Source organism: Canis lupus, chromosome 3 (genome assembly GCF_048164855.1).
Source record: "Canis lupus baileyi chromosome 3, mCanLup2.hap1, whole genome shotgun sequence".
Taxonomy (NCBI): domain Eukaryota; kingdom Metazoa; phylum Chordata; class Mammalia; order Carnivora; family Canidae; genus Canis; species Canis lupus.
The window spans coordinates 65,101,783-65,126,371 of record NC_132840.1 but is presented as its reverse complement, the minus strand read 5'-3'; the positions used below and the strand labels follow the sequence as shown (position 1 = coordinate 65,126,371).

General features: G+C 45.3%; 1 protein-coding gene across 4 annotated transcripts in view; it reads left to right on the top strand.

Moving 5' to 3' along the window:
- The window catches only part of EXPH5 (exophilin 5), a 93,151-nt gene that overhangs the window by 21,821 nt on the left and 46,741 nt on the right, over positions 1–24,589 (top strand). Inside the window, exon 1 of one of the 4 annotated variants that reach the window (XM_072821862.1) lies at positions 16,675–16,910. The exons of the other annotated variants lie outside the window; for them this stretch is intronic. The gene's annotated coding sequence lies outside the window, so the exon portion shown is untranslated. Of the gene's footprint in view, positions 1–16,674; positions 16,911–24,589 lie in introns of those variants that run through there. 4 annotated transcript variants of the gene reach the window in all.

The following is a 24,589-nucleotide window of genomic DNA, read 5'->3' as shown; positions in this document are numbered from 1 at the left end:
CCGCGGGGAAAGGCGCGCTCGGTTCCTCCCCCGGGGACCGCGGACGCTTGGCTGGTGCCTGCCCACGCGCGGCGTCCCGGACGCGCTGGCCCGCGGGGGTGGGTCCCGCAGGGAGGGCGGGGGCCGCGCTGCCCCTCGCGGTGCGGGCAGGTGCTTGGGAGCGGTCCTGTGTGAGCGGTGCCGCCAGCTGCTGCGCCCCGGGCGGGGACACGGGGGTGGCAGTGGGCCGCAGGGGCCCAGATGCGTGGGTCCAGGATACGTGGGCGGCGACGGGCCGAGGGGTCGGGGACGCGGGGTCCAGTACGCGAGCGCGGCGGGCGGGCGCGATGGGGCGGGGGTGGGGGGGCGCGCACCCTCGGGCCTCGGTGCGGAGGGTCCCCGGGCGGCGCGCCCTCCCCCCGGAGACACCCCTCCGCACCCCACGTGCGGGCGTCCCGGGAGGAAGAGCAGCTCCCTGGCGGCGAAGCGGTCCCGCCCCAGGGCCGGGGCTTCAGGATCTCGCCTTGTGCGGAGTGAACCGGCCTGGGGCTGGGACCCGAATGGGGGGTCTCCTTGCGTGGGGAGCAGCTGCTGCGAAATCTCACCCTTGGCCTCACTGTACAGGGCTGCAGGGGAGGGATTAGACACCAGAGGCGGATATGGGCCGGTGATTGCCTGGGATGTCAATTAACCAGTTTTTCTCCTGGGAGAGTGTGGGATAGGCCACACTGAATACAAGGACTTTCTCACCAAGTCTAGAATAGACCCGTTCAAGGCCTTGTCCAACTGACTGTGGAAGGAATTCGGGGCATCACTCAGACCAAAAAGTGTGTCCTTAATGGGAATTTAGAAAGCCATTTTGCTTGCAACTTCTTGGTGATGTCGGTTCTAGGTTTCCACTTCCTTCCAAAGATTCTACGGCCCACCCCGGCACCCCCTCCCCCCAAAAAAAGTCCCAAAATACTCTTCACATAGGAAATCCTAGTTAGTCTTTATAGAAGTGATTAGAATACCCTGAGCTCAAAGTCCCATCTTCCCTCATCTCCAGCAGATACAGCCCTTACGGGGAGAAATGAATATTTGAAGTGCGGGGATGTGTATTTCACACCATCATACTCTGCTTTTCAAAAAGTAGGCTCCATCATTTCCTACCTGTGTGAGCACAGTATGTCCACACCCACTCACATCCACACGTGCCCTACACACAGGCACGCCCAGCCTCGAGGAGGAGAACTTTAGTATGTAGTTTGTTTTCAACACGTTTTCCAAAAGAACTAAGGAACTAGTGGCTCTCGGTGTGTGTCTTTGAAAGTGTTTATTGTCTCTAGAGAGGATGGGTCTCCTTAAGTGATGGGGAAATTAGGGGAGAATTAGGAAATAACAGGAGGGAAGAAAGCTTCAACGTGAGATGTTATCATCGGCGTGGCTTCTCACGAACTGTGGTTCTAGAAATAATAAGATTCTTTAGTTTGATTTTCATTCAAGAGAATTTTGACTTCTATCTGACCCGGTGCTCCGGTTGTGTTTCCTGGGGAGCCGCCTTTAGGGGGAACTAGAACTACAGCTAGGTGCAAGGTCATCGAGCTGGGCTGTAAAAGGAAGGCTGAAACACCCTTTCTGATTTCACTGCACTCATCCTAACTGGGGCATGAAAAGAAAAAGGCATAATGCTAAGACAAAATCAATCCTGCTAACTATTAAACTGTTAAAAATAATCACTCCAATAATTTAAAAAACATCACCATTAAAATATAAAAATCATTTAAGGACAGTGGACACTTGGGCCAGATGCTCAAGGCAATTTTTTCTAGTACTTTCTTTCCCTCTGGTTAATTCCTGAATCCCACTGTCAGACACCCATCACAGGATAGCCATCTCCCTGGCGTTTTTTGGTGTACCAGCTGACGTGCATGGGTTTTAGCAGATAATGGCATGAGGAGAAGGCCTGAGATAACATGTCAACTTGGCTGCCTCTGCTCATTTTCTTGATATGTGTGATCATATTTTCCAAATCAAAAGTCAGAACACATGACTTATCATGCAGGAGCATTATTTAGGAGACAGTACAACAGGCTTGTGTGAGAGACTGGGAGGTCTTTTTGCTGTGCAGGTTTGCCCTGTTATCCAAAAATAAAGCATTTCCTTTGAAAGCTTCAAAAGTTCAGATGGCATAAAGCAAAGAAGCAATTACCATGCATTTATATGGAAAAGTTTCTGAGCACTCCCAAACACCAAAAATAAACTCTTAGGCTTTTCTGAAACCGTAGGACACATCTTGATAAATCATGCACAAAATAAATCAAGATAAAGCACAAATGTCTACAAACACAGTTCAAAACTACTGTGGCTTAGGGTCCCTGAGTCATTCAGTGGGTGGGCTCTTGATTTGGGCTTAGGTCTTGATCTCAGGGTCATCAGATGGAGCCCCACAATGGGCTATGCACTCAGTGTGGAGTCGGCTGGAGATTCTCTCCTCCCTCTGCTGCTCCCCTGCTCTCTCTTTTTAAAGAGATTTCTCTCTCCCAGGAAATAAATAAAATCTTTTAAAAAGTTAAAAAAAAAAAAAAAGTAAACCACTAAAAAAAACTGACAGCATCTTGGTGCTGAGATGCTGAGTATAGCTCCTCCAGGAAGGAGCTTGGCAGTGCCACTCTGGCTGCTTGGGGTATGTGCTGCCTCCTGCAACATATGCTAAATTCTTTTTTTTTTTTTTTTTTTTTGCTTTTCACCTTTTTTCATAAAAGCAAAATCTTTTTCAGGTTTAATTTTTTGGCAAAAACAGGTATTAATGTAGGTCTTTCATAAAAGTGAAGTAGCCTAATGCTAACTATAGAAAATCGGGTGGGGAGGAGGAGTACTTGAGAAATATTCTCAAGATGCCTTTCTTTCTTTTTTTTTTTTTTTTAAAGATTTTATTTATTCATGAGAGACAGAGAGAGAGAGAGAGAGAGAGGCAGAGACACAGGCAGAGGGAGAAGCAGGCTCCATGCAGGGAGCCCAACATGGGACTCGATCCTGGATTTCCAGGATCACGCCCTGGGCCACCCGGGCGGCCCGATGTCTTTCTTTTTTAAAAGACTTTATTTATTCATGAGAGACATAGAGATACACGCAGAGAGAGAAGCAGGCTCCCTATGGGGAGCTTCATTTAGGACTTGATCCCAGGACCCCGGAATCACAACCTGAGCCAAAGGCTGATGCTCAACCACTGAGCCATCCAGGCGTCCCTCAAGATGTCTTGGCTAGAATATTAAAAGACCAAATGGAGAAGTTTGGAAAGTTTGCTGGTTGGGGGACAACTGAAGAATTTAGTTTCATCTATGGTAGACTTGAATGTCTTACAACATATTTAAGACCTGTTGTATAGTTAGAAACATTGAACTACAGTGTCATGCAGATCCAGAGATGCCCAGAGATTAATGTGAGAGTAACTGAGATCACCATGAGGGCTAACAGCCACCACCACCACCACCACCACCACCACCACCCCGCCCCCATAGAAATGCTCGTGAACACACAGAACTTCCTGAGATCTTCTCTCATGGGTACCAGATCTCTCTGGCTCCAGCTTACTTGGGAAGGTATTTGCATTAAATATTATTATGTTCCTGATATATAAAGAGTTTATTCAAATATTGAAGAAAAACATCAAGATTCAAAATGATAAACAGGCAAAACACAAAAATAAGGTGTTCATGCTAGAAGATATCCCAACTTTGAATGAAACATTGCAGGAAAATGTTCACCCACACAATAGCTGAGAAATGAAGTATTTAAATGAAGTATTTAAAAATAACAGAAAAAAAACTGTTGGTGGGGATGGGCATGAAATGGATAGATTCAGCATATTGTTAGTGGTGTGCAGTCCTCTTGGTGAACAGTATGGTGCTACCTATAAAGATATGCCTTACCCTTGACCCAATCTCCAATTCTTGGATATTTCTCATCAGTAGGAGGCTGAGGTAGGAGAAGGTGGCCACACCAGCATTTATCAAGGCATTTATGCCTTTTAGTAATTATTCTGATAATGACAGCCAACATTTATGGATCTCCTATTGTATACTCGGCACTGTACTAAGCATGCTACATGTATTTAATTAATTGGCCCATAGCCCCATTATGTACACAGTTGAATTTAAATTTCACAGAAAAGGAAACAGCTTAACAAAGGTTGAATACCTTGTCCAAGTTAAGTGAAAGCCAGAATTTTAAAAAAATATATTATTTATTTATTCATGAGAGACACACAGAGAGAGGCAGAGACACAGGCAGAGGGAGAAGCAGGCTCCCTATGGGGAGCCCAATGTGGGACTTGATCCCAGGACCCTGGGATCATGCCCTGAGCCAAAGGCAGACATTCAACCACTGAGCCACCCAGGTGCCCAAGGGCCAGATTTTAAATCCAGATCTATCTCAAAATGCTTTTACCCATCAGCATTGAATAATCCTCACCACCATCCTTTGGGGTAAGTAGTGTTGATGGCTTTGTACAGAAAGGAAACTGAAATGTGTCAAGGTCATCACACAGATCCTATGAGACAGAGCTAGAATTTGACCCAAATCTGACTCTTTCCACTATACTGTATTTTTCTCTAAGGGAAAAGAAGACATATACCCACAGGTATTCATTGCAGTATTACAAAATGACAAAATAGTAGGAAAATAATAGCAAAATAGTGGAAAATTTCAAATCTAAATGTCTAGTAAAAGTGCAGTCATAATGGATAGTTATGGAGATAATTGTATCTTACCCAGTGTGATATTTTAATTTTACATTTTCTGACTACTTTGTTGTCAAGGTTATATAGACACCTCAAGAATTGTGGGGAAATGCATGGGAAGCATTGTTCTGTTAAAAAAAAAAAAAAGCAGAACACAAAATACTGCCTGTGTGTTGCTGTAGTTTCTTGAAAATAGGCAAAACAGGAAAAAAAAAAAAAGGCAAATATCTATGCTTCTCCTTTTGGTGAATCTCTGGGGCAGCTCCCAGCACGTGTCAAATAGGCAGTGAGTGTTTGCTGGAAGATAGGGGCTTGCCCTGACAGCCGTGAGGGCATCTTGTCTGCACTGCCAGGATGGGGAAGGGACAGGTAGGCTGGGCAGGAATGCTGGGCACATGCCACCCCCAGGGGCTCTAGGAAGCCAGGTGAGTGCAAGGGTATTGGGTTTCTGGTCTTAGGGGACAGAGACGCCATGGATAGGCAAGGTGCCTGCCTGTAATAGGCCTCCAGAGAAAACTCCATGGGGGAATTCATGGCCTGCAGGGGCCAGGGCCAGAGGCTTCTGCAGTCCTAGCTTCTCTCCTGACTTCTCACTCTCAGCGTGTTTCCCCAGCTAGATGGGGTTCCTCCCACCTCTGAACCCCGTAGCACACAAGTCTGTGTCACATTTATCCGGTTCTGTCCTGTGAGTCTGGAATCTGTCCTACAGAAATACTTCAAGAGCCAGCTCAAGAGGTAGAAATGACCATGAAATTCCAATCTGACAGTTCCACTCCTTGTGAAGAGGGTTTTTCCTGGGGGTATTTACTTGGGAATGACTTCTCAGACCCTGCACAGGCTGTGGTTTTAGCCACAGTGAGAAAAAAATGGCTGAGAGTTTGAGTCACCATTTATTGGCAGGTGGCAATTTTCCCTGTACTTCTCTCACATCTTGGAGGAAAGTGTGTGTGTGTGTGTGTGTGTGTGTGTGTGTATGGGTGTGTGCATTCACAAACACACATAATATATATGTATATGTACATACATATTTAATATATAGAAACTAAAAAGCATCTTACTTTTTTCACGTCTTTGAAAAACACAACTACCTACTTCTCATCCCCCACACCACCCCCAACCCCACCCACCCCTGCCTCCTAAATGTAACTGAAATAAGTACCAAGAGATTGTATCAACCACTCAGCTCACAGATGTCATTAAATCAAAAATATTTATTTTTCCTATTGCAGAAAACTTAGAAAGTATAAGGTGGCACAGCACCTGATGTAATCAAAGTTGTAAAATGGCATGTCTTAATTTAGACTCTGTTAGCTAGCGGCAAGGCTGCAGCCCAGGAGGGCTTTCCAGAACTTAGTTTCTGAGTGATGCGCGTCCTGGAGCTGTGGCTCGGTCCCAGTGGGACTGTATATATCAAAATGCTGAAGTGCCTGTAGCTGTGGACGCCGTAGCAACCTGCAGAGGTTAAAAGCCGGACACACGGTGTCCTGTCCTAGGCTCTCTGCCTGTCCTCTACTCTCCCAGCCAGTGAAGTCTGCCGCTGGCTAACAGAGAGACTTTCAGGAAACTTCGGGATCCTATTTATGGGACATCTGTACTGTACTGCCAGACGCTGTGTTGGCTCTGAAAATACAGCAGAAAATAAAAACCTAGATTCTGCCGCAGATGGCTTCGGTCTGTGGTTGGTGGTGAGTCCTATTAGAGGAAGTGTGCATGTAAGGGTAGCTTGCCCTCCAGCAGCCCTATGTGGCCTTGGGGAAGGCACCATGAGAATCCCCTAGAAGTTACAGGGATGCCATGTAGGCTTGTGTGTTCTGATAATTTAACAAGATGTGGGATTACCATTGATCTCTCAGGTGTCTACAGTTTCCAGTAACATCCAATTTAGCTCATTCCTTTAATCCTTGGGGAGATCTTTCTCTCAATCACTTTCTTGTCTAGTTACTGCGGTGCATTGGTCTCCCTGGGCAATACATGTGGACCGACCATCATGTTACAGTTTCATACCCCAAGGTTTGGGGGCTGTGTGACATGATAAGTCCTTCAGCTTTTCAAGTCTTTCATATTTGTTTGTTTTTTGTCTCATCATAATCGATAGGGCAGGTGTTTCTGTCTTTTTCAAAAGCTAATGATAACAGCAGTAGTAATAGCTAATATTTGCTCTGTGCTAAACTCTTCATGTGCATTTGCTCATTTAATTCCCACAACAGCCTGATAAGTGAAGGGATATTTTTTATCTCCTTTCTACTGAGGGAGCTCAGGGAGGGTAAGTAACCTGGTTGAGATACCAGTGCAGGAAGTACTGGATTTGCGAACTCCGTCTGAATTTAATTACTGCACAGTCCTGCCTCCAACCATGGAGCGTGAAGAGGTTGATGTGATTAGCCACACACTGCCCATCTAGCTTGTGACAGCATTGAGATGTTTTCATGTCAAAACTCTCTTATTTTTGCTAACCAGGACATTAGAGAACACACAATCCTAGGTTGCCATGTGCTCTACTAAAATTTATTATTTAGGAAAATTGCCTAAGGGTTGCTAGGATACAACTAGTGGAATCTGCCATACATAGGAAACACTTCAGGCAACCATGTATGTTTTGGAAAGCATGTATGCATTTTGTAAGGATATGCTCCAAACTGTTACAGGTGGCTTGAACATGATATTTAAAGGGACTCTAACCCAGGGCACCTGGGTGGCTCAGTGGTTGAGCATCTTCCTCAGCTCAGATCCTGTTCCCAGAGTCCTGGGATCGAGTCCCACATCGGGCTCCCTGCATGGAGCCTGCTTCTCCCTCTGCCTATGTCTCTGCCTCTCTCTGTGTGTCTCTCATGAATAAATAAATAATCTTTTTTAAAAAAAAATAAAAAAAAGAATGCACCCTAATAACTTCATTTTCACTTGAATACCTCTGTAAAGCCCCTATCTCCAAATAAGGTCATATTCTGAGGTATTGGGGGTTAGGACTCTATGTTTTTTTGAGGACGCAGTGTAACAATAAGACTGGTTCAGTGTTTTGAAATAAATTACTATGAACTTACCATACAACAGTCTAAAGAAGAAAAGCATGATTACATTAATTGATGCAGAAAAGGCATTTGACAGAATTGAATGTGCATTCATGATAAAAACTCTTGGCAAGAAAGAAATAGAACCTGAGGCATCTGCAAAAATATTTATAGCTAACATCATACCAAATGGTCAAAGACTGTGTTTTCTCTAAGATCTAGAACAAGGAAAAGATGTACAATCTCATCACTCTTTTTTTTTTTTAAGATTTTTATTTATTTATTCATGAGAGACACAGAGAGAGACAGAGGCAGAGGGAGAAGCAGGCTCCCCGCAGGGGGCCTGTTGCAGGACCTGATCCAACAGCCCCTGAGATCAGGCCCTGAGCCAAAGGCAGACACTCCACCGCTGAGCCACCCAGGCGTCCCCAATCTCACTACTCTTAATTCAACGTCATACCTAAGGTCCTAGCAAGTATCAGCCAAGGCAGAGGAATAAAAGACATACATATGAGAAAGGAAGAAATAAAATTATCCCTATTTGCAGATGACATGATTGTCTACCAAGAAAATCCCCCAAAAACATCTACCAAAAAAAAAAAAAAAAATCCTAGAACTCAGAAGTAAATTTAGCAAAGTGGTAGGATACAAGATCAAAATATACAATTCTTTTGAGTTTCCATATAATAGGAATGAGCAATTAGAAAAGCAAAGGGATTGAATAGACCAAACAATTTTTAAAAAGAAGAAAGGTTAGAAGAATCACACTATTTGATTTTAAGACTTACTATAAAGCCACTGTAATCAAGATAGCATAGTACTTGTGAAGGGAAAGACATAGATTAGTGGAATGGAATAGAGTCCAGAAATAGGCCCCAAAATACAGCCAGTTGATTTTTTTTTTTTTTTTACAAACATGCAAAGGCAATTCAATGAAGGCTAGATAGTCTTTTCAACAAATGGTGTTGGGATAGTTGGGCACAAGGCTGGAAATAGTTTCATCACCTAAAATAAAACCTATTAGTTACTCTTCATTTCTACCCCTCCTCCCCCCAACCCCATCCCAGGAGTGGAATTACTGTGATATTGGGTGATTTAGTATTTAACCTTTTAGGAATCATCAAACCATTTTCACCCACATTGACTTTATAAGGTTGTAATACTATGCCTATTTTGTTTATTTATGTAACATCTAACCTGAAAGTAACTCCTTCAAATTAAAGACTATAGTCAACATTATTTTTTGTGACTGCATACTATTCTACTGTATATATTTAGAATTTAATTATTGTAGTATTTTAGCCACTTTGATTTTTTTCTTAATTTTTTGTTTCCTATTGCTTTAATAACACTGTGACAAACCTTCATGATTACATCCTTAATTCAATTTAAATTCTCTCTAGAGTAAATTCCACAAAGTAGAATCCTTAGTTTATAATATATTTTCTAAATTCTTATTACATGTTACCAAATTATTTTTCCAAAAAATGTTCTACTAGATTTCACCTTGACTGCCAGTGTGGGAAGCCTTCTATTTCACTATACCCTTGTTAGCACTAGATGATATTATTATTTTTAAAAAAATCTTTGCTAATTTTGTAGGCAAAAAAATTTTTTTAACTTGATTTAGTATCTAGCACTAGTTATAATGAGCTTGAACTTTTTTCATATGTTTATGAATTACCTATTCATATCTTTGCCCATTTTTATTTCAGAATTTGTATTCAGATTCAGAATGCCTCTTGTTATACATAACAGATCTAACCATGGCTTTAACAAATTGGGAATAAATTTTTCTGACATGACAAGATATCTGGAAATATACAACCACTGGTTGGTTTAGTGGTTTAGGATGTCAGGATAGTGTCTTGCAACACAAAATGGCTGCAACTGCTCTGAACATCACATTCCTATCCAAGACAGGAAGAAGGGGATATTGTGGAGCCAATTATGCTTGTCCCTTAACATGGAAGTAAAAGCTTTTCCAGATGCCATCCCAGCCAATTCCTCCCTATGTCTCATTGATCAGAACCAGGTCATAAGGCCACCCTCACCACAAGGGAATTGAGAAATTAAGAAATGGAATTCAGATGTTAGGTTTAGACCAAATCACCATTCCTTCCCTGAAACTGAACATTTTGCTGCCCACAGCAAAACCAGAAAGGAGAGTAACTAGGGGAATAGATTCTAGAAGGCATCCAACACTGTTTAACATAGAATCTCAGTGTGGTTTTTTTTTTTTTTTTTCTTACTGACTTATATGTTTCTCTATCAAGGAAATAGACTTTTGTCCTATTTATTACAAATACATTTCCCAGTCTTCAGTTTGCACTTCTACTTATCTGAAAGCAGAGGGAATTATTTTCCATTAAAAAAAATATTTTTTTAAGATTTACTTATGTATTTGAGAGAGAGAGAGAGAGCACAAGTGGGAAGGAGAGAGAATCTCAAGCCAACTCCACGCTGAGCACAGAGCCTGATGTGGGGCTTGATCTCACAACCTTGACACAATGACCTGAGCTGAAACCAAGAGTCTGAAGCTCAACTGACCATGCCACCCAGGCGCTCTTCCATTTTTATATAACAAAATGTGCCAAATATTTAAAAATGTTCTTTTTAAGATTAGAAAGTTCTCACATCTAGAGATTAGGTCAATATCCACCTTTACCTTTTAAAATCTTTTTTTAAAACTAACTTTTTCATGATCTGATATATATTTTATTTTTAAAATAGGGTAATTATATAAGCTGATTTTCCCCCCCGGCAGATGACTAGCAAATTGTCCTGGTACCATTTATCTCCATCTGCTTCTGAGGCCTGTGATTGTTCCTTTTAGCAAAAGAACCAGGGAACGAACAAACAATAACAGCAGCAAAGTGCTGGCGAGGCAAATGCTGTAGCATCAGGCTATCATGAAGCTAAGAAGAAAGTTGTAGGGAAAATGCTTCCATACAGAAAAGTGTGATTTTGCACATATTTAGTACTCATAGATGATGGGTCATGTTTCACTTCCTTCCTCTTCCCATTTCCTATGTCAGGTGGCAGCCCCAACCCAGGGTAGACCGTTCATCCTAAGCTCTACATCAAGTGACCTGGTTGTCTTTTAGATCTGGTTCTTTTGATAATCAAACCCATACCCTGTTACAGTGGCAGAAGGTTTAATTTATCACAAAATTAATTTGCTTTAAAGATTAATCACAAGGATAAATGATCAACAGGATTACTAGACAAACGAGCAAACAAAAGTAGAACTTCACATGTTGTGAATTTAATGTTACTGCTCTCAAGGGAGCTTGTAAAGCTCTTTAGAAGATCGCTGTCTGCACATCAATCAGGGTCCTGCCAGGAAAAGAGAAACTCCTCCTTATTCAAAATAGACTGTAGTGAAGTGCATTGCTTCCATGGTGATAAAAAGAGGCAGAGAAACCAACCAAGGGACAGTGAGGCACGCCAGGGACAAGCAGCCAGAAGCCTGGAGGTAGGGATGTGCTGGTAACTGGCTCCCCTTGGTGGGTAGCACTGGCCAATTTCAAGCTCTAGCAACAGCGGCACAACCAGCTGGCGGGATCGCTGAGTATTAACACTGTGCCCAGTACAAGCCAGCTCTGGCCACCACTGGCTGCAGAGGAAAAGGGAGCCGGTGGTGTTAGCCAAGCCTCAGCTGCGATCTCCCACGTGAAACTGCAAGCAGCCGTGGCAGACCTGTCTGGGGATTTGGAGACGTGGGGGTCAATCACTGCCAGAAGTGGGGGAGGCGGAGGGAGGCAGAGGATACCCTGCTGGTTCCTTCTTCTGACCCTCCGGTCTCCTGCCAGGGCCTGCCTGAAGCCAGCTGGAAGCATCTGACTTGTGGCTAGAGCCTGGAAACGCAGCTCACAGAGCCATCTGCGAGCAGCTCTGAGCAGAGCAGGGCCAGGGCCGTGCCCTGTTCTCTTCTGTCCCATTTCCGTGGTCCTCTTTTGTCCTATAGAAATGTAGTCCGAGGGACACCTGGGTGGCTCAGCGGCTGAGCGGCTGCCTTTGGCTCAGGTCATGATCCCAGAGTCCCAGGGTCGCATTGGGCTCCCCGCATGGAGCCTGCTTCCTCCTCTGCTTGTGCCTCTACCTCTGTCTCTGTGTCTCTCATGAATAAATAAATAAATTCTTAAAAAAAAAAAAAGAAGAAGAAATGTAGTCGCATTTTCTCACTGCCCAGGCTTACATTGCTAAAGCTTTGCTTCCTGCCAGATGATTCGTATGCGTTTTCCTTCCTGTTAGCCTGTATACCTGTCCATGCCCATTCTGTGTTCTTTTAGTTTCTCTTGCTTCTGCACCTTTTGAAAGTTGCCCTATTCTGCTCTTGCTTCTCTGTGCTGCTGCTTCTCCCTGCCTTTCTGGGTGTTCTTCCTAATGCCCTGCTCCGTTTCCATCATGCTCCTGTGAGTCAGGGTCTTTGGGTAGAAAGAAGAAGAGTCACACTCAGCCAGAGGGCTTTGCAGAAAGGTTACATGGGGACTGAAGCTGAAATTTGAGGGGCTTGGGGATCCGAGATGGCTCCAGGTCCTAGCCACAGGCTCTGCTTGCATCTTCACAGCCCATGCTCTCCTCGTCCCGGGGTGCCCTTGATTCTTCGACTGGCTGCTGCTTTTCACATTCTCCGGTCCAGATCCTCATGCTCATGACCATCATGCCAGGTCGCACGATGCACCTCCGGCCCACCTAGAGATGTAGCACCTCCTGAGGGAAGGCATAGCGCTGGGCTTCCTGAACAGGGCCATGGACCATCTAGTTCAGCTAAAAGGGATATCACGTGGGTGTGGCAGGTGCTGAGGAGGGGCTTGCACTTCCTTTCTCTGTGTGCCCACCTGTCCACTAAGATATTTGGTGTCTTGGCTTCTATGATGACAGGTCTCGGCGCACAGGCTCTGCAAAGACAAAGGTTTTAAAACCTGGCCGAAATGACAACTCCCTGGGAAACTCTTCAAACTACCAAGGCCAGGCCGTACCTCGACATTCTGGCTTAATTGGCCTGCGATCAGGCTGGGCCTGGGTTACCTCAAAGCTCCCCAGATGACTCTAATATGCAGGAGGGGATCTTGGCCTGACTGCCCGGGCGCTGGGCACTGACTGCACCTGGCATATCTTTCCTACGCCCCACTCCATTGCATAAGGTGAGGGAGTGTTGGTTTTCAGGAAACCCTGTGGTTTGGGAGGAGAAGGCCTGCAGTCCTAGCAGAGACCAGGTGAGAGGGCTGTGCCTGATGCAGACGTAATAAAGCTTGTCTCTGGTGTTTTCCCACTTTAAAATTGCTTGGTAGGATCAAAAAGACCTTCTTTCCCTGGAGCTGTTTAGTCTGGCAATGGGAAGAGTTGCTTTTTATGTTTTGTTGTTTGTGTTGTTTAACTGCCCACTAAGTGTGGGTTATATACAAACACAAGTGCTGTAATATCCTCAAGCGGCTTAGATCTTGTTCGTGTGAACCTGCTCCCTTGCTCTAGCCACAGGTTTTCATGATGGCTGTTGGCTGGTCATGTTCACTGTGAGGAAGTAGGAGGAAATAGCTGAAGAAGGCAATGTGGAAGCCCAGAGAGTTTCTGAAAGGGAAAAGCAGCCTGGTTTTAGCACAACTGGCCAAAAGCAAGCTGAAGGAATTATGTACCTCTCTGTGCTGAATCTGTGATTATTCAGGAATACTTGGCTGATGACATCTTAAATAGGCATGCTTTAAAGCCTACCGTTTCACCTGAGCCCCTTCAATGTCCTTTAAGGGAGAAAGAACAAATATGATTATGCTTATTTTCCCCAGATATGATTATCCTTAATTCCTTATCTTCTCAAGGAGTCTCAAGACCATAGCAATGTCCAGGGGTGGATGTGGGACTAGAACATGGCTCTCGGCGGTCCCCCAAGGATGCGTGTTCTGTGGGTGATGTGATCTAGACACGGGACCATGGGCATGTGTGGAGAAGGTCAAGTTCGAAGGGAAGTTAGTACCTTAGCTTTAAGGAAGTTGAATAGCAGTTGAGAGAACATGTGGGCAGAGATCTTTGCAGTGGCAGCGAGGGGGTCAGACTGAGGGCCCCCAGGATCTCCAGCTGCCCTCCCCCCATCCCCTGCAGCCACACCAAACAAGCACACATCCACGTGAGCCCCGAGCGCTGTCCACACCACGCAGCTGTCCCTGCCGCCTCCTGCTCCTCGGCCCCCAGGTGAACACCCCGGGGTTGGGGGGGCTGCCGAGCTACTGGCGCCAGACAGGCCAGGGAGCTTGAAGACACCATCGCCAGAGGCTCCCAGCTGGCCTGAGACCATCTGTGGGTCTCTATTAAATCCCCTCAACAACCAGCAATTTTATTTAAATCGTGCCAGGGTTCAGATGGTGACTCAGGTTTTTTTCTTTCCATTTTTAGGCTTTCAAACTGCAGAACTCTTTAACAGTCTGTTTAAAAAACAAAAATCAAACGCTGTCGTGTATTTCATGTGTGGTTTTCTTCCTTTCTTACGGATCCGGGCAAGGTATACAAAGGTGACTCTGGCCTGTGCCTATGTGGGGTAGGTCTCCGATGCTGGCTGCGTTTGCACGTGAGTTCGAGCTTTGGGGCTCGGGGCGGATGAGCAGAGGCCAAGCCGCAGCTCTGCTTCCTGCAAGTCGTGGCTCTACAGGCTTGTCCTGCTTCCCTGCTGAGCGGGGGGCCCTGCGCTCCACTGGGGCCCTTTCTGACTGCGGCCTTTCCCGTGGCCACTAATGTGGGGCGGCTCTGGCCACCCCCCCCACCCCCCACCCCCCCCCCCCCCCCCCCCCCCCCCGTGCACTCTGCCCTGCCTCCTGGGGCCCTCCCTCCTCAGGGACATAATTTTCTCCCTTGTTCTTAGCAACAGCCCCCTCCCCTCCCATCCCATCAAAACACATCCTTATTTGTAGGTTATAGTAGCACCGGCTCCTCAGAAGACAACTTGGAAAGGCCAATAAATTAGGTCATGTCTGTCCGCAGCGGTTTAATTGCCTTGCCACTGCCATCCAGGCAAAATTCTTTAAAAGGTTCATGAGTAACATATTCCCTCCAGGGTAGCTGTCTCCACCTTCAGAGCCACCCGGCCCCCACCCTCACCTGCGCTCTAGCTCGCATCCGAACCGGTGATGCCCAGCTCTGGCTCCAGCCCCCTGCCCTGCTGTTCCCTGCTTCCTCCCTGCATCAGCTTCTCACACCTGGTTCCTGGCCTTCCAGGTCCTTCAGAAGAGTTCAAGGGAACGAGAAGATATATCAACGTAACTTTTTATTATAAACAATTTGCATGTACCTAAGAACTGACGAACAAGTGTTGTAAACAGCACGATTTCCAAACAGTGCTTGAGAGCAATTATAGTTTTATCATCAAAGTGATAAAAAACGCTTGTCTATTCTCAGCTCATCGGAGCTTCGTCTCTGATGCTCTCTGGGCCACTCACAGGTGGCAGCCCTAAAGACGGAAGCTCCTCCACCTCCAGGGGCCAGGGTCTCTTGGGGAGGTAGCCAGGTCCCCACTTCTCCTCTGGCATGGCTCCGCCTGCCTTCCTGGGATGCCTTCCTAGGAGGCGGTAGTCAGCAGGACTTTTTTGTCGCGCATCAGTCAATTGTCAACCGTAGGTGTTGGGAGTAGCAGTATCACATCTGGCAGCTCCAGAAGGCCATGTCAGAGGTTCCTCTCTAGGGTGAGAGCCCCGTAAGATGTTCCCCCCCCCCAGATCATGGATTCAACAACCCTTCCGTTGAGCAGCACTCATTTATTTAGCAGATGTACTCGAGATCCTATCACGAACCAGTCCTGGAAGTACAAAATGCTCTCCATGGTCTCTCGGTGCAGCAAGGGGGAAGGATTTAAAACCAGTGTATTCACTATCATGTGGCAGACAATAAGCTAGCCACGCACTGGGACACAGAGGCCCTTTAACCCCAGTTGAGGTCTCAGGGAAGGCTTCGCTGGAGGAGATGAGGCCTGAATGGAGTCCCAAATGGGGTGTGAGGTGAATAAAAGTGGGAAGGGCATTCCAGATGGAGCAAACAGCACCAGGGAAGGTGTAGAGATGGGGAGGACTCTGGGGGGTTGCAGGCATCACCAGTAGTGGGTACCACTGGAATACAGAGCAAGAGCCTGTGACTGGCAGGAGGGCTGACGCTCAACTGGAGGCCCAGGGGAGCCACTGGGATGCCTGGAGCAGCAGAGCAGCAGTCAGGGGTAGATGCTCTGGGTGAGGGTGACGCCAGGGTTAGAAGAGATATATTTAGGTGCCTTGGCTAGGGGTGAAGAGAAGGGCAGAGGGCTTAAGAAGCATTTGCAAAGTTAAATCAGCAGGACTTGGGGCTGATCGGCTGGGGAGGGAGAAAAGTGAGTTACCGTGATCTCAGGTTTCTGACTTTCAGGAGCTTTTGGCATCTGACCTTCTGCTCACACTGAAACGGGGGTAGATTTAGGTGGCCTTTGCACTCTGGAAGTCCAGGGGGCGACAATACATCTGCATACTAAAGGCCACCAGCTTTGGAACTTTGAGATCCTTCATTTCATGATGTACTTTATCTCTCAGCAATGAAGGTCAGGCTTAAGGCCCGTGACCAGGATTGGAGGTGACGGGAGAAGTGGGCAGGATTCACAGCAGAGTTCTGGCAAGGGAGCCTGGAACTTGTTCTCCGGCTCCAGATGGCATAGCAGAGGACTTCTGGGTAGAAGCCGCCAGCAGCCACCCGACCGTGGAGGAGGGACTGACTGGCCTTCGGTCCCACCGCGCAGGCAGGCGGAGGCAAACAGCCTGCCAGGCAGCAGGTGCCCAGGCAGCCGGAGGAAGCTGCAGGTGCCTTCATTTCCTCCCTGTCCGCTTTGGACTGCTGTCAGGAGCTTTAGTTCTCTCTCATTCTAAGCAAAAATAATTAAAGCCAACTGATAATTGAAATAACCTCCTCCCCTCCAAAAAAAAAAAAAAAAAAAAAAAAAACCAAAACTACAACAACCCCACAAGACACTTAAACTGGCTGTTACTCTTGGTGAAGTAGCAGCAAGTTGACTCTTCGGAGGTACCCTTCTCTTTGTATGGAGTTGGCAGCCAGTATCTCAACTCCAGCAAGTGGGGAATCCCTGCCGTTGGTGTTCCCTACCTGCCAGCCTAGGGTGCTGGGGCTTTTGCTTTGGAATCTGGTCCAGTCACCAAGAGAGAGAAAGCCATCATTCCACCTTGTGTCACCCAACACCGACCAGGTAAGCTGCTGTGCACTGGGATGAAACCTGGCAGGTCATTTGGCCCTGGTATTCCAGAATTTGCTTGAATATATTGAATGTACATCTCTATGTTCAAAGTGGCAAGGCTGTATCAGCAGGCATGACGATAAAGGAAAAAAAGTAGCTCGTTCCAAGTTAATCGTGATGCGAGTTTACTTAGATAAGCCCCAGCATCTTTGGGGAATCAAGATTAGTGACATTTTCATTTCATTCAAATAAGAGATACTTGTCAAATATTTTGAGGACCAACTATTTACATGATTTATACAGCTGGCTATGATAAATCCAAAATGTAGAACCCCAGAAATTTATGATCTACTGGGGCAGACAGGGCATGACAATTTAAGTAATATGCTGCACATGACCAAGTACCTAGTGAGTGGCACAGATGGTAGGATTTGGGAGTGAGAGAAAGATGGATGGGGGCTGAAATGAGGAGAACGTTCTTCCTTTGTAAAGAGACTGGCCTTGAAGGCTGGTTAGAGGGGGCTGGGGGGGAGAAGGACTCCTAACTGTGGCTTCTTATGGCTTCCGGCTTCCATAGTTTAGTTCTATGTAACACACTTAGAAACTTTAGCAGTTAGTCGCATAAATCTGCAATTCAGAAAGATTCCTGCCCATATTGGGAGCTAAAGTTCTAAAGAATAGGGTGTTTATGGGGAAGGGGGGAACTGCTGGCTCCTGAGGGTGGTCCTCACCCCGGCATTCCCCCCTCCTCCCTCCCCAGGGATCTATCTGTTCCCCTTCAGTTCCTTCTGCTATCTATTCACAAATTTTTTTTAGCAGAAATTGCTAAAAATAATTTTTTAAACTTGCACAAGAAGAGGGAGATTTATTTAGGTTAACTGTTATTACTATTCTGAATGACACCTAGAGAAGCACAGAATCATTTGTGATAAATAGAGGTTAATAGGTGCTAAAGGGTTATGCAGTGTCTTTCTCCCTATCTCTAGATTTTAGGTGAATCTGCTGAATCAAGGAGCAGCCACCCCATGTGTTGGTGTGAGTGACAAGCATGAGGTCACAAAAAGAAATCTTTGACTTCCCCTCCAAGCTCTGTTCTTTATATGAGAGCATAGGAAGCTTCCAGAAGACCTGCATGATCTTAGTATCGAACCTTCTGTCATGTATTTCTAAAAGAAATTGAAAGAATTCAGGGTTTCTGGGGTTCTTATTTATCACCCAATGACAGAGGACAGCATTATATATAACATATTAATAGATAATGATTGACCTCCATGAGTAAGCTTGGACCATTTCTCATAATACAAGGCTAGGAAATAAAATCTATGAACACTGAAACAAAACAAAAACAGGCAAAACCTATTCCTTCACTCCTATTTACTTCCTCCAACTATCCTCCTCCTCCCTTCCTTCTCTCTCTCTCTCTCTCTCTTTTCCAAAGCATTTGATGTTTACTGAAGAAAGAGAGTCACTAGCGAGGAACAGCAGCAGACTCAGACACTGCCCGCTCCAGTATACTCCAATATATTCCCATCTCTCTTTTAAGAACCATCTTTGTGGGACCCCTGGTGGCTCGGTGTCCAGCGCCTGCCTTCCACTCAGGGCATGATCCCAGGGTCCCTGGATCGAGTCCTGCATCAGGCTTGCTGCATGGAGCCTGCTTCTCCCTCTGCCTGTGTCTCTGCCCCCCTCTCTCTCTCATGAATAAATAAATAAGTTAATTTTTAAAAAAAAGCACCATCTGTGTGAATGCTTTTTCAGCCCTAACCCAGAACTAATCCCATCCTCCTTTATGATCCCAAAGCAAGAGTTGTAGTGTTCTATTATATGATTGTAATATAATAAGAAATATGTATATTTGATCTTTGTCTCTGGTTCCTGGCACAGAGCTTCTAAAACCCTGGGAATTTCCGGAGTGCTATGGGTGAGAGGACAGCCTTTTGCTATTCATAATACACTCATTTCAACCATACCTGAGTCTACTACTCCTGGAAGTTGGAGAGTTGAAGTCAGAGGAACCAGTCCTGTGATTAGAGGATTGGACCTGGATTAGCCCTACCCCCTGACCTCCCAGAAGGGACGAGAGGGGTGGGAGCGGGAAATTAATTTAATTAATGATTAATGATTTAAACAATCATGCCTACGTAATAAAGCCTCTACAAGAACCCTAAACAATGAAGCTCAGAGAGCTTCTGGGTTGGTGAACAAGAATGCGTGCACGTGCCAGGAGGGTGGCATGCCCCCAACCCCATGGGACAGAAGCTCCTGTGTTCAGAACGCTTCTGGATCTTGTCCTATGTATTTGTTAATCTGACTTTTCATTTGTATTGTTTATAAATATCCTTTGTAATAAGTTGGCAATAGTAGGTAAACTCTTTACCTGTGTTCTGTGAGCTGTTCCAGCAAATCATCAAACCCAAAGAGCAGCCGTTGGGCAGTCAGTCAGAAGTACCAGACACCTGGATTTGAGATTAGTGTCTGAAGTGGGGTCAGGTCTTGTGGGCTGAGGAGACTGCACTAACCACTTAGTGTCAGAAGTGTTGTGAGTATAGAGACTGGTTTTTTTATTTTATTTCACTTTAAAGATTTATTTATTTTTGAGAGAAAGAGTGTGTGTGGGGAAGGCGGGGGCAGGGTGGAGAAATCTCAAGCAGACCTTGCACTGAGTATGGAGCCCGCTGCTGGACTCAGTACCATGACCCGCAAGATCATGACCTGAGCTGAAACCAAGAGTCAGACACTCAACCGACTGAGCCACCCAGCCTCCCCACAACTGTTTTTCTTTTAAGGGTCTAACGTGTCCTGTGTTATAACACAGCTCTTCTGTATATCTTTTCCCACTGTGAGCACTTCCATTTTCTGGTATATCCCCAGAATCTTTATAAACGTAAATGCTCACTATAGTTGAATTGAATTCATTGTAGTTTTTACTCAGAAAACACATTCTCCATCCTTCAGCTAAGTGCCAGCACTGAGCTAGATCACCGGACAAAGACCATGATCAGGAAGGGCAATGCAAGCAGAAGAGCAGCTTGGGAGGGGTTGGAATGGTCGGCACCTAGCATTAAATGAGAGGACGATGGGAGACAAGTCCACATGGGTAAGTGAGGGGTCTGGTCGGGAAGAATTGAGTTTGACAGGTGAGGGAAATGAGGCACATGGTGTTACCTGATTGGCCCACGTAACAAAGAGATCAGAACCCATCATCTGACTGCCCCACCATCCACACCCAGCACCCTCACATATATGCAGACATGATTCTATGCAGCCTAGCCAGTCTGGGGCTGTTGGCTAGGAAAATTTGAAGATAGAGCTAGAGAGTGTCTATGACAACAGTGCCTGTGTCCTTGGGCTACACGGTACCTCTCTTTGTAGTTTCCACCACAGCCTGGACAGAGGCAAGAGTAACAGGAGGCAAACAACCTAGAAAATTCAGTGCTTTGAAGACAACCTCAGCACTCTTCTGTGGTAGGTTGTAGCAGCCAATCTGAACCCCTGCTTGATGAACCCTGGACCAGTCTGTGAGCTACATTCAGAAGCAAATACCAGCAGTTACCAATTCTGATGCCCTTTTGGTCCTTTGCTTTGAGCTTCAAAGAACTAATATTTTCCTTGACACCCGGGTTAAAATAATAAGCAAAGGTGTTGAGCAGATAAGTCATCAAAAAACACATATGCAATGAACAAATCAAATAATAGCCAACCTCTCCAGTAATTGACATTTTTAATTGAAAAAAACCTTTTTATTTTGTTTATTAGATACCAAGTTATCAAAGATTAATAAGAACAATAATGACCCATGTTGGCAAGGGCATGAGGAAATTGGCCCTCATATGGAATCTACTTGTTAGAGAAAAATTTGTTATAACCTTTCTCCAGAGCAATTTGGTGATATATTTCATAAGTCACTAAAACATGTACGTCCTTTGGCTCAGCAGTCCCACCACAAGGAATTTTATGGGTTTGAACTATGTGCATTTCAACATTATAGTTGGGAAAATTAAAAACAACTCCTCTATCCAACAATAAGGGACTAGGTACATATACTATGGAAAAGAGATACAATGACAAGAAAATATTGATTAGCACAGCATTCTTAATATAATGCTAAGAGGGAATTGTTGGCTGCAAAACAGTATTTATAGTGTAAAAGCCTTTTTAAAGAATGTATACATGTGTAAGTGGCGTGTTGAACAAACCTGACCCCTGGGATATTGATCAGAAAGCATCTGTAGTTTAGCCCTTAAATGCCACTGGATAAAAACATGAGCAGTCCCATGACTTTTCCGCTCACTGTTAGTTGATAAAAAGCCTTTGGCCACTTGAAGCCGCAAAACACGGTCTCAATTCAATATGGTGATTAGATTGTCTGGTCCCTGATTAATTCCGACCTCATTCAGAGCAGCAGCCTTTCCACTGGCACACCCATGGCGTGCTGCAGTGAGAAGCCTGGACAGTGAGAAGGGATTTGATCCTCCCTTTTTCCCCACAAAAGCCTCTACTTATCTATCCCTCAGTGGATGAAGTGGAGAGCAGATGGGCAGAGAGGTACAAGTTTGGGTGGGCGTGTGGGGGACCACCCCTGAAAGGTCTTGCTTGACCAGGAAAGCTGTAGGATGGCTTCCACACCCTCTGGGTTGGACAGAAGTTTACATTTGCCTCTTGTCTTGTGTGCCCGTGGCAGGTTTTAGACTCTGTTCTCCTTCAGCTTCCTGGATGAAAGGGTGTGCTGTCCCCCGGCTCTCTGTGTACCCCACCATGTCCCCAGGAGCCCAGTGATTCACCCACAGCCTCTTGCCACTCAAGTCTTTTGACCTCAAGCTAGCTCTAGTGGGTGTGAACTTAAAGAACCCCACACCTCCTCAGCCTCTTCGAGGGCTCATGTCTCATCCATGGGACATACACACACAGCATTTCTGCCTGAGAAACCCCAGAACTGAGGACTGATTGCCGGCTGAGCAGCCTCCCTTCAGTCTCCCTTTGCTCTGAGCTACCTGGCACCAGCTTCTCAAACTTCCTCTTCTTGCACAAGAGTTGGACGCCAGGCAGCCTTTCCCTCAGACAGTAAGGAACATAGGTGAAGGTCTAAGGGTGGCGCTGTTGAAACTCCTCCCTCTAGACTCCTCTACTCTTCTGGCCCAATGTGAGTAAGGAGACTCATAACCTTAACAAGAAGGTTTTGGAATTTTTTTGTTTTTGTTAAGAACACTTAACACTTAACATGAGCTCTACCCTCTTAACAGAGTTTTCAGGGCATAATAAAGAGTTTTCATCTATTGGCACAATGTTAGTCAGCAGATCTCTAGAACTTACTCATTTATGCAGAACTGAAATTTTATATTTGGGAACTCTCCATTCCCCCAGTCCCTTACTACCACTATTCTATACTTTGCTTCTATGAGTTTAACTGTATTAAACACCTCATGTAAGCAGAATCATTCAGTATTTGTTCTTAGGGGTCTGGCTCATTTCAATCAGCATAATGCCCTCAAGGTTCATTCATGTTCTCACATTTGCAGACTTTGCTTCATTTTTTTTTTTTTACTTTGCTTCATTTTAAAGGCTGAGTAATATTCCATGTTATGTTTACACCGCACTTTAAAAATCCATCTGTTGGGATCCCTGGGTGGCGCAGCGGTTTAGCGCCTGCCTTTGGCCCAGGGCGCGATCCTGGAGACCCGGGATCGAATCCCACGTCAGGCTCCCGGTGCATGGAGCCTGCTTCTCCCTCTGCCTGTGTCTCTGCCTCTCTGTGTGTGTGTGTGTGTGACTGTGACTATCATAAATAAATTTAAAAAAAATTTTAAAAATAAAAATAAAAAAATAAAAATCCATCTGTTGATGGACATTTAGATTCTTCCTACACCTTGGCCATTGTGAGTAATATTGCCATGTTCATGGGAGGTACAGATACTTCTTGACCTAGTGTTTTAATTTCCTTCAGATGTGTTTGCAGAATTGGAATTGCTGGATCATATGGTAGCTGTATTTTATTTTTTGAAGAACCTCCATACTGTTTTCCACCATTTTGCATTTCCATTGATAGCATACTTAAGGATTCCAATTTCTTCAGCCCTGCCAATATTTCTCTTTGTTTTTTTCACAGTAGCCATTCTAACAGGTGGGAGGTGATATCTCATTGTGATTTTGACTTGCATTTTCGTAATGATTATTGATGTCGGAATCTTTTCACATATGTCTTGGCCATTTGTCTGCTTTCCTTGGAGAAATAGCTATTCAAGTCCCAGCCCTTTTTTTTTTTTTTTTTTATTTATGATAGTCACAGAGAGAGAGAGAGAGGCAGAGACATAGGCAGAGGGAGAAGCAGGCTCCATGCACTGGGAGCCTGACGTGGGATTCGATCCCGGGTCTCCAGGATCACGCCCTGGGCCAAAGGCAGGCGCTAAACCGCTGCGCCACCCAGGGATCCCGTCCCAGCCCATTTTTAAGAAAGATTTATTTACTTATTTGAAAGAGAGAAGGACAGAGCATGCAAGTGAGTTGGAGGAGGAGCAAGGGGAGAGAGAGAATCTCAAGCAGATTCCCTGCTCAGTAGAGAGCCAGACTTGGGACTCAGTCTCACAATCCTGGGATCATGACCTGAGCTGAAATCAAGAGTTAGACACTCAACTGACTGAGCCACCCAGGCACTCCTTGGTTTGTTTTAATAAATCCTACCAAGCAAGTGCTCCTGACTGGTCTTCTCATAATTAGCTTGGAGGTGCGGAATCTCTTGCTTTCATGCCTCAGCTAAAACTGAGACAGGCTGGCTACCAATGTAACATCCTGTTGTCCCTGCTTTAAAATGCTGGATGGACATAGGCACACACAGCAGGGTCCCTGGCTGTGGGGACTATGAGTGCTTTTATTTACTTTAAACTTTTCCAAATCTTCTGTATTGAGTGTAATTTTACTTTAATACTTAGGAAAAAAAGAACTTAAAATTGTATATTAGTAAATCAAAGCCTGTTTAATGGACATTTAGGGTTTCCTGTCTCAACACTGAAGAATTCCCTCATGAGCAGATTCCTACTCGTTGATTATGCTGGCTATCTTAGTTATGCTCTTTCAGGTGACAAGGATCACACAGCCATTTACCTCTGAAGATGAGTGGCAATTTACTGCAAGTCCATGATGGAGCAGTAAGGAAACACAAGGAACAGCCTCACTCTGCATAGCCAGTGTTCGGAAATGGGATTGTTGATCAGAATACAGCTATATTCTGGTGCGGGTCCCTGGGGCTGGTAATCGGCCACAGTGTGGCTGCTCTGCCCTGCTTCTCCGAGTCACTTCCATTGCCACAGCTGATGTTCTTTTTGCCACTTTCCTCTCTGCCCCATGCCTCCAGCCTCTTCATGACTCTGTTGCCTCATGGCTTCTACGTACAGTACCGCATAACACCTGCCCACTATGTGACTCTCAGACTCTGTTGACTTCAGTTTGTCTTACTTGTCATCATGATTTCAAGACATGTTGAGAGGAAGAACATGATTTAGTTGTTAATCACTGCCCAAAATAGAGCACATCAGCTGGGCAGCATTCCTTCTCTTGTTTAGTTTTTAGGTCAGGTGAATTCCTGGTTCCGTTGATGAGGACCAGGAATCTGAAAAATTTTGGGTCACATGACCCAAAACACAACTACCCATGACCCCTTTTCTATGAGTGGGACAGGCTCCCAATGCTTCAGAGACTGC